The 10,321-nt window shown below is 40.5% G+C and overlaps 1 long non-coding RNA gene across 2 annotated transcripts in view; it reads right to left on the bottom strand.

The window, feature by feature from the left end:
- Positions 1-10,321, bottom strand: part of LOC124955346 — a 15,461-nt gene continuing 5,140 nt past the window's right edge. For both annotated transcript variants that reach the window (XR_007102846.1, XR_007102847.1), the window contains exons 2-4: positions 10,135-10,233; positions 8,829-8,993; positions 1-136 (exon numbers count right to left, since the gene is read on the bottom strand). This is a non-coding gene — a long non-coding RNA (uncharacterized LOC124955346). The remainder of the gene's footprint in view (positions 137-8,828; positions 8,994-10,134; positions 10,234-10,321) is intronic.

Here is a 10,321-nt window from a genome sequence, read left to right as displayed (position 1 = left end):
ATTTCCTTATACCTATATTGAAATTAAAATTCCCAGTATTCACTCGAAGCTCGTTCTCGTACTCCCCCGCGATAAACATAAATTTTAGTCCGTGCCGAACATTATCCAGGGCTGACGCATCGGAGCACATGAAATACTGTAAAGGAGAACATCCTATATATATTATATATATACATAAATGTAATATATATATATATAAATAGGTAGGTATGTATCTATGTACGTATATATGTATACACTGACGCATACGTACCAGATAGGTTAGATACATATTTACCCATATCAGTCGTAGATGGAGAATTAGGGGAGAGGCATAGAACTCGTCGATATCGTGCATGCACAGAGCAGAGTTCCATTGAAGAAATAAATTTAACAAGCTTGCCTGCCAGGTGGTAGCCGCACGGTCTTCGACCTAGCAACTCACCTCCTTCGACTTCGACGTATACGATACGCGACCTATGTGGGGTTAAATGCCGTGCAGCCTTGTTGCAACCTGCAGCTCGAGGTAAAGAAAGGAAAAAAAATAATAGAAAAAAAGAAAAAGGGGAGGATAGGAGAGGGATAAGGAAGGGAAGAGATAGGGCGGTAGACCGGGTACGAAAAAATAAGGGTTGTCTTTTGCACCGTGCAAGAAAGCAAACGAGCAGCCAGACTTTTCTTCACGAGTGATAGAAAAAGAGAGAAAGAGGGAGAGAGAGAAAGAGAGAGAGAGAGAGAGAGAGACAGAGAGAGAGAGAGAGAGAGAGAAAGAGAGATAGAGAACCGGATCGAAAGGATCAACGTTGAGACTGGTCATGGTTTTCTCCTTTGAACAGGCTCTTGGCGACCTGGTGCCAAGTTCGAGGGCATAGACCGGACACATGTAAGAGACACGGCTCGTGCGTGTCCGGAACTTCCAAACAGCGCGACGTGTCCTTCGCTCTCGCTTTTTATTTCTTTCCGCTACATGGCTCATTCCCCGTGAGAGCCGGATTATGATCTCGAGAGGGGGAGAGAGAGAGAGAGAAAGAACTAGCGAAACGTGTGAACGATTTATGTCGCCTCCTCGGAAACTCGGCGCAGCTTTAGGATGCTTAGTCGTCGAGATAAACGATGAGACATTCGTGAATGTTTTCCCCCGAAAAGTCCGTTCGTTTTTGAGCTCGAAAAGAGAATGGACCCCTAAGCAGATGCGAGAATACTATTCGCTCGCTAACATTTTTCTTCTCATTTTTTTCTTCCCTCTTCATTCTTTGTTTTCTTCATTCTTCTTTCTTTTTTCTTTCTTTTCTTTTCCTTTTCCATAATTCTTACGAGAATTGTTTCCGGTTAACGTATTAAGAAATAACTTTCCATAGGTATACATATATATATATATATATATATTTTTTTTTCTCTGTTATTTACTTAGCTACACCTATCTAGGAAAATTCAATAATGCAAACGTTTCCCATTCGAAATATATAATATATTATGCACCTTTGATATTTGATATAAGCGATTTATAAATGACATATCCATCCGAAGAAACATTATCTCGGTGGGTCGTCGTGATCGAACTGACGCGTTTCTTTTTCGCAAAACGAGATACTTCTAACGGAATAAGCCTCGCGTATATTTATTGTACACTTGTACCCAGCTGCTTCGTCCTCTCTCTCTCTCTCTCTCTCTCTCTCTCTTTTCATCTCTATCTCTCTATCTCTATCTCTCTATCTCTATCTTTATCTCTCTCTCTTTTTCTCTCTGTCTATCTCTCTTTTCCTCTCCGTCAATTCACATTGGAAAGTGTTCCGTCGGTAAATGCATCTGGATGTGAGCCAAACGGATACACGTGTGTAATATTATTGTGCATTGATTTTCCGCCATCCAGTCGTCGTTTAGTCAAATTTCTTCATGGATGGCTTGCGAGGCGTTCGCGCGGGCGCATTTCAACGTGTTTCCTCTTTTGATGACTATTCGTCGACGAGTACCAAAAGGTTGGATCCTCGAGACGACGATGACTCTTCGTAAGCTTTTAAAGTGTATAAAGAGAGAGAGAGAGAGAGAGAGAAAGAGAGTAAACCGACGAACTCCGATGCCGTTAAGTTCCATTTTAACATCTGAGTTTATCTGTAATATATAAACGGACGAAGGATTAGATCAATAAATTACAATGTGATTGTTAAGTCTTTCTATCTTCGAGGATCGTTTTAAGTCGAATTGGATCAACGAACGGATATACATAGATATATCTCCAATATATATACTGCAAATTACTTGCGCCATCGACTCGAACAAAATTCTTTTATATGTTTACGAGTATCGAAGTAGAAATGGAAGTAAAAGTAGAAATGGAATAAGAAGGAGGAAAGGAGAAGGAGGAAGTGAAAGAAGAAGAAGAAGAAGAGGAAAAAATATAAAAGAAGAAGTAGAAGAGGAGGAAGAAGAAAAAGGGGAGAAGAATCATGACGATGAAAAATCTACAAGTATGTTACAACTAGACTCGCCATTATTTCGCCGGTGTTATATAACGCTTACGATATCTTCACAGAGCTATGAACGATAGACGAAGAGTCGCCGGTCATTTTCGTGGATTGATCCATAAACATCTAACGACGACGTGGCGACGCCTAATGGCGTAACGCCGTAGACTTTGCGATCGATCGGATATTTATTTCGATATGTCTAAAAGAATTACAAGTCGATTTGAAGGAGAACAATGCGGTAAGGGAGAAGGGCCGGCGATTGGACCGGAGAGGTGGAAGATGGGGGAATAGAGAGTGGATGTTTGATATGTTATACTTTGAAAAACCTGAGATTGTACCAAAGATTTCGTATACTCTTATCGTATTATCGAAACACAGATAGTAACGATCTCAAACGCACGATAGCGCTCGATGATCCTTCGAAGGGATATAGAGGGCAAACGGAATATCGGTACTCGAACGGACCACAAAGGGACGGTAATCTACGACGACAGGATGATATCTATCAGGCATTTCCTTCGATGACCAAACGCGACTTTGTGCGACAAACACGCCTACGTGGTGCTTATGTATTATACGATATATATATATATATATATATATATATATATATGTGAGAGAGAGAGAGGTGAATATATATATATATATATATATATATATATATATGTATATATATATAATGTATATAGGTAGATAGTAACGTATGTAACTACGTTGCGGTTGTAGAGTAGGGTAGGTATATACGGCATCCATTGGATAAAATCCATGACGAAGTTCGAAAGCGATTCTAAGAAGCCGCTTCGTATCGCGTGGGGTGGTTCTCGGTAGTTTAGCCCCGCGATTAGTCACCCCCCCGCCCTTCGCCCGAACTATACCCCTTATATCTTTCCTCCTTCGCGTTCCGTATTGTATATGGCGTAGGAGCTCCCTCTTCTTTCGTGACTCACTGACGGAAATTACGATCGATCGTACGAACGAACGAAGAAAAAGAAGGAAGGAAGGTCGGTAGGCAGGCAGGCAGGCAGGCAGGCAGGCAGGCAGTCAGGCAGGCAGGCAAGCAGGCAGGCAGGCAGGCAGGCTAGTCAAAAGGGGGAAGGAGGGGGCCTTCTAAGGGGCGGGAGGAGGAGGCGGGGTGTAAAGGGGATGTTGGCAGGGTGTACGAGGGATAGCAGCGAGCGAAAGGAAGGTGTCCTCCTCCTATCGTAAATGCGTTTACGAACCCGATGACACTGGATGACGGAGCTTCCGCAGCGAAATTTATTCTCACCACGCGTTCTCGTCCCGTTGATCTCGTTAGATCCTTCGACGATGGCGTTGATCGTCTCTCTCTTTCTCTCTCTCTCTCTCTTTCTCTTTCTCTGTCTCTGTCTCTTTCCGCCTTTCTTTCTTTCCTCTCTCTCTCTCTCTCTCTCTCTCTTTCTCTCTCTCTCTCTCACAATGTTTCTCTCCTTTTTTTCTTTTCCTTTTACTCTCTTTTTTTTTTCTTTTGGCCTTCTCGCTTCCAAGAGCCCGCACAAGAGTCGATACTTAACTCGAAAATTTCGTCAATTTCGGCCAATTCCGAGGCGGGAATCTTCGGCAGGCTGATCCAATGAGAATCACCGAGACACGACGTCCTTGTTTCTTCGACGTTTTTCGATCATTTTTTTTCTCTCTCTTTCTCTCTCTCTCTCTCTTTTTCTTTCTCTCCCTACTGTCTGTCTTGTTCTCTTTTGTATGCCACGACGCGGAAAGAAAGACGAAGAATTCTTGTTTCTCGTGCAAGACGCGTCCTACGTCTTTTGAATCTAGTCTTTGCTCGAAATGATGATAAAGCGAGAGAATGGTGCTGGAATATTTACGCGAATGCTCTTTCCCTTAGTATAGTAGTGAACGGGAGGCTTTCGTTTAACGGCAAAGAAGACATTTTGTAAAATGCCATCTCTTTCTTCGTAGATGCCACTCAATGTGTTTAATGTTCTATTAGCTTTTGAAATCGCAGCTTTTATGTACCTCTGATAATTTCGAGAATCGAATTAACGTACGAGAACGACAACGACGATAATGAAAACGAGAAAATCGACGACGATTAAGACGACTACGACGACGAATGATAAAAGTCCTTTTCGCGAGAGATTGTTTTTATTAGATTATATTCGTTCGATCGTCTAGAAAAACAGTGGATGATCTTGCTAGGATGATCGTAGAAGGTACGAATAAACAGGGAAAGTCACACGCGTTATAGGGGTATATATATATATATATATATATATGTCTGTGTGTCTGTGTGAGTGTGTGTACGGATTATAGTAAGTGGATTTATTTTCTGAAAATTGTTCTCTCTCATCGAAATAGCAAGAGCTCACCTCATAGCCAAACTAAACATCACGTTCGAGCCTCAATTCAGCCATGGCCGCGTTCTCTTCTTCTTCTTCTTCTTCTTCTTCTTCTTCTTCTTCTTCTTCTTCTTCTTCCTTCCGCTCGTTTCCGATGACAGGAGTAATTACATTTTTATGTTGTTCCGACACAGGGCAGTACGTGACTCGAACGAGATCAATTTGTCCCGTAACCCCGTCGCGTTTCCAATGGTAAATGTTATTTACTCGGAATAACGTCGGACGAGAAAGTAAGGAAGAAAGGAAAGGAATGAAAGTAAGAAAGAAAGAAAGAATAAAAGAACGAAAGAAAGAAAGAAAGAAAGAAAGAAAGAAAGAAAGAAAGAAGGAAAGAAAGAAAGAAAGAAACGTAGAGACGAAATAACGAAATGCAATTGTACCGATAGAAACGATGCGATGTACGAGCTATCTTTTCTCTCTCTTTTTCTCTCTCTCTTTCTCTCTCCTTCTCTTTTTATCTGCTTTTTTCTCTCTTGTACGTTTAACTTTTATTTAAATATAATATATTCTATTTAAATTGTTATTTAATCTGTCAGTCATTCTATCTCTTGTTTATTGGAACCCTTTAACGACTACGCGTTTGATATTTGATTCAATCAATTCGATTGAACAATTGCTCAATAGAAAATTGAACGAAAGGATGGATATTATAGTTAACGATTATTATCAATAGGAAAAAAAAAATATCGTCGATATTAATTGTAATCATATATTTTTGACTGTATAATATAGTAAAATTTCTCTTACGATGAGGATTAATTTATTGATTCTAAGCATTCTAGCAAGTATGAATTTGTGCCGTCGATACGAATTAGAACAGTCAGGAGCGCATTGGGCTCGGCTTTCGGAAGCGATCATCGCCGATGCTTAACGCAACCTACTCTCCTTATATGTATGTATGTATGTATGTATGCATGTATGTATGTACATCGTGTATATCGGAGTTATGCGCAGGATCGATCGATCGATATAACGATCGATACAACAATGATCGATCGATTGATAGATCGATTGATCGATCTATCGATCGATCACTTTGAACGTTAAGCCCGAAAGGCCGACAGGCTTTAAGTGGATCGTTCATAATCCGAGAAAGGTCCAAGCATCGAACGATTTAGCGTGCGATCTCGCGTATCAGAATTTGCTACATCCTCGACGATTTTCCAATCGGATCGGCTGACATTATTGATTCTCTCTTCGTTCGGCTCTTAAACTCGTGAAGAGATAGATAGATAGATAGATAGAGAAAGAGAGAGAGAGAGAGAGAGAGAGAGGGAGAGGGAGAGGGAGAGAGACAGAGAGTGTCTCGAAGACAATCCCTGTTAAAGGAGTAACACGAAAGAAGAACCATGTTACTCTCTGCCATTAATGAAGATGAACGGTACATCGTTATTAATTATCCTCGACCATCTCCCTCCCGAATGTTAGTAATTATAACTAATGCACCAAGTGAAATTAATAAAATGCGTGAGAACTTTGTACATTCATTTAAGTCTTCGGTGGTATCGCCGAGTCTCAGGCGCCCGGAACAAATTAATTTTCACTTTTGCGCACTATCTTAGGATACGTATAGAAGGTGCGAAGAAGTTTTTCGTATCACGATTAAAGATCGGTTTAATTGTCTTTTTAGAAATAGTTAAACGTCTATATAAATCGATGAAAACGTTTCGAACAGAACGTATCAGAATATGTATATATATAAATATATATATAAATATATATATAAATATATATATAAATATATATATAAATATATATATATATATATTGTATGTAAATGCGGCATATTGTCGATGGACAAATTCGAAGTAAAAACTTTTTACTACGAATAAGTGCGTACATTTTTTTTATCAAGACGTTGATTTGTGATTATTCAACGTAAGCTTTCAAGAAGGAGAGATAGAGAGAAAGAGAGAGAGAGAGAGAGAGAGAGAGAAAGAAATGAAGATAGATTGAGATATAGAGAGAGAGAGAGAGAGGGAGAGAGAGAGAGAGAAGACGAACTATCTTCTTAGTATCCCAAGAGACATACATAGTCGACTATGAGAGGCGTGAAAGGTTGAAGGACTCTAAGCGTGGAATCTTCCTCTTTCTCTTATAAAGAGAGAGAGAGAGAGAGAGAGAGAAAGGGAAAGGGAGAGGAAGAGGGAGAAAGATAGCGACAGAGATAGAGAGATAGAGATTAGGCTGTTCCTGTGGCAAAAGAGACGAGAGGATATAACCGTGGAGGTATAGCAGAGAGATAGGAGGATTCGTGCGAGGAAGAAGAAGAAGGAATATCCGCGTATGGCGAGCATTTGTGGAGTTGAGTAGCATCTTGAGTTATTCAAGAAAGTCAGCTTAGCGTGGCCGGTTCTCCTCTTCACTCGTAGCCGAGCTTGTTATCTTGTGTTGTATTCTCGGTACAGTAGTTCCTTCTCTCGCGTTGATTTTCTTCTCTCGTTATGGATTAGAATGGATCTTCTTTCCTCGTCTTCGTTCGTTTTTACGACCTTTCCTCGATGATATTAACAAAAGTAACCAACCGGTGATTCTTCTCTCTCTATCTCTCTCTCTCTTTCTCATTCGTATCGATGAAACGAAACAAATAGAAAAGGAAAAGGAAAGTGGAAGAGGAAGAAGAAGAAGAAGAAGAAAAGGAGAGGGAAAAGAAAAGAAAAGAAAAAAGAATGAAAAAGAAAAGAGAAAAGAAAAAAAAAAGAAAAGGAAAGGCATTCCCCTTCGAACACATTGCTTCCCTTAACTTAAAATAGTCTACGCGTCGGCATGCATCGTTCTTTCGAGCGGGTTTCCCTTCACTTCTCCCTTTTGCGCTTCTTTCACCATCCACACGATCTTCTCCTTCCATTTTGCTATATATATATACCTACACATATATGTATGTATATATATATATATATATATGTATATAAGGTACTACTTCGCTTGGACGACCTTCGCGTCGCCTTCTCTTGTCGAACTTCCGAGCGAGAAACGAGAAAGTATAAGAGGTACAGGTTGTCTGTGCACACACCCCGTGCACACACCCGTCTCGAGACGACTATGTTTTTATTCAATGGAAATAAATAACACCCTTTTTATTACTTCCCTATTTAATCGTCTCTCTTATAAATCGTATATAAGCGATACGTCGAAATCCAACGGGATAAATAATTACAACGACTCCGTAATAAGATAAGATATTTCGAGATATATACGTTGAAATATTTCTTCATTAGTTATCGCCACCCCTATCCGATTTTCTACCATTAAACTAAGCGATACACGTGAAAATGAATGATCCATAGGTTTTCAATTGCACCTATCTATGCCATTCTTTTCGCGAGATATGCATCGAAGTAAGATCCTATTTCGTTTTGTTACAGAAAGGTTAAACGTGTAAATTTTTACGCGAAAGATACACAGCTAACTCTCTCATCCCCCTTTTGCTTTACCCTCCCTCTCTTTGCTTTTTCATCCAGTCTCTCCTCTCTCTCTCTCTCTCTCTCTCTCTCTCTCTCTCTCTCTCTCTCTCTCTTTCTATTTCTCTCTCATTCGCTCGTCTGCTCATCCCATGGCCTTTATATTCCCTCTCGGTCCATCCGGCACCGGCCACTCTCGCATTTACTCGTAGCAGTAGCAGCAACGGTGTCAACGGAGTAACCGAACCACTCGGTGCTCATGAAGAGGAGAGAGAGAGAGAGAGAGAGAGAGAGAGAGAGAGAGAGAGGGAGGGAGGGAGGAAGAGAGGAAGAAAGAGAGAGAGAAAAAGAGAGTTGAGGGAAGGGTGAAGAGGAGGAGAAGAGGGGGGAATAGAAAGGGATGGAGAGACGACAACGAGCCTGCACACGCAAAAGAGATGGATAGATAGATGGAAAGAGAAAGAGAGAGAGAGAGAGATAGATAGATAGATAGATAGAAAGAGAGAGAAGATAGATAGTACACAGAGTATAGAGAGAAGGATGGAAGAAGAGAGGAGAGGAGACGAACCGCGTCTTCATTATGCTAATGCCGTGCAACTACAGCTGACCGTGGCCAAAAATAGATGTAGATATCGTGGGATGCTGAGTCGAAACCTCGAGGGGGTTTTTAGCCGTCCTTCTCGCGCTATCTGGCCTTCTTCCTCTTCGTTCGCGCGCGCGGTGGCAGTGGCGTTACGTCTGTTTCTCGATTCGAGAGATTCCCCGGTACAATCCTGGAATGAAATGGTTCCGAGGGTGAAGATCGAATCGCTTTTTCCCTATTCGTGCTTTACACCGTTGAAAATTTCTCTTCTTTTTCTCTCTCTCTCTTTCTCTCTCTCTCTCTCTCTCTCTCTCTCTCTATCTAATCTATCTATTTAACTATCTTTCTTTTTTCATCTTCTCCTTCTTCATTCTTTTTTCCTTTCTTTTTCTCTCTACTCTTCTATTCTCCTATCACCTCTCCTCTCTCTCTCTCTCTCTCTCTCTCTCTCTCTCTCTCTCTCTCTCTCTCTCTCTCTTTTACTCCATTTTCTCCGACGTTTTTTCCTTTATAAAAGACACGCTCATTAGCCTCACCTTTGGCATCAACCGCAACGATTTTAAGGGGAAGCTTTTTTAGCCTTCCTCTCGAAGAGCAGGAGGAAGAAGGAGGAGGATGTGGAAAAGGAGATGAAGAGGTTCGAGATGCCGAATGGTTTTACTGTACTTCGTGTAATATGATTTCCGTTGCGGTCGAACGAAAACAGTGTATATATAGTTTTCCCTCGTGTATTTTGGATATAGTAGAATATATATATATATATATATATATATATATTCTACTATATTGGTATATGTGTATACGTTTTGTCCATGTTTACTGAATATACTTACACGTAGGAGAGTCAATGGCTGATAATTAAGGTTTTTGGCCATTTCAATGACAATAGAGTATAATACGGCGAATGCTTTACCATATTAAGGTGGCATCCCGCAGAGAAGATATCACGAGATAATTCTATTCGTTTGATACGCCGCGTACATATTACGTATAAAAGGTTAGGATTACCGTAAAACGTTTTTCCTTCCAATACGGCCAGGCCCGGTGTTCCCGTTCCGTTAGCTTCATTCGGGATTTGCCCTCGTTTGCTTTCAATGGCGAATATGTTAATTACACTTTAAACGTGAACAGGAAATGTTGCATAATATTACTCCCCCCGGTAACAGAACGGGGAGTACACGTTGAATCTCGCTACGTTTCATCATTTTGGAATCTTATTCATAATATTACTGGCGAATGAAGCTAAATGTATGTATATATAATTGTGTCTGTGTGTGTGTGTGTGTGTGTGTATGTATCTATGTATAATATCTATATAAATACATACGTACATCTATGTATATGTACGTGAACCGGCCATTTTCGGTGGTAGACTTTTGGAATCCGGTTTGTGAAAAACGATGAGTATATTCCATCGTGGTATGCCGCGACTATAATCATAAAAATTCATCTGCGTTTAAAACGGATAAAAAAAGAAAGAAAGAGAGAGAGGGAGAGAGAAAAGAGAGAGGATAAGAG

Source organism: Vespa velutina, chromosome 1 (genome assembly GCF_912470025.1).
Source record: "Vespa velutina chromosome 1, iVesVel2.1, whole genome shotgun sequence".
Classification (NCBI taxonomy): Eukaryota; Metazoa; Arthropoda; class Insecta; order Hymenoptera; family Vespidae; genus Vespa; species Vespa velutina.
The sequence above is the reverse complement of the archived record's forward strand: the minus strand, read 5'-3'. Positions and strand labels throughout refer to the sequence as shown.